A 439-nucleotide genomic window follows, 5' to 3' on the forward strand; every position below is an offset into this window, starting at 1 on the left:
TACAAGCTATCACAACATGTGTTGTGATAGCTTGAAGCTCAGCTCCCAGGGTCAGGGTCTTTGAGTGAACACTTTTATTTTTTTTAAGAAATGGCAAAACCTAGCAAATCTACAAGCTAGTGTAGGCTAGTACCTAAATATTTTACCACTGCCCCATCCATCCAGCCCCTTGGCTGTAACAGTTATTAGAGAGTTGACACTAAAGTTCTTATTCATGTTAAAAAAGGAAATGATAAAAATGTTATTAATTCACATTTAGAATAAAAGTGAAGCTCACAAATTGTCTTCTATTTTCACAATTTGAAACAGGGCTTAAGTTGTTAATTCATAAATGCATGTTTTCCCTTCCGTTTTCACTACTGGCTTGTACTGTACCTTACATGAAAAAAAAATACCCCAATGGGTCCATTTGGTTCCATGCGTACACTCTCATGGGGTC

This window comes from Gymnoscopelus braueri (genome assembly GCF_963280865.1).
Source record: "Gymnoscopelus braueri genome assembly, chromosome: 2".
In the NCBI taxonomy this organism is placed as follows: Eukaryota; Metazoa; Chordata; class Actinopteri; order Myctophiformes; family Myctophidae; genus Gymnoscopelus; species Gymnoscopelus braueri.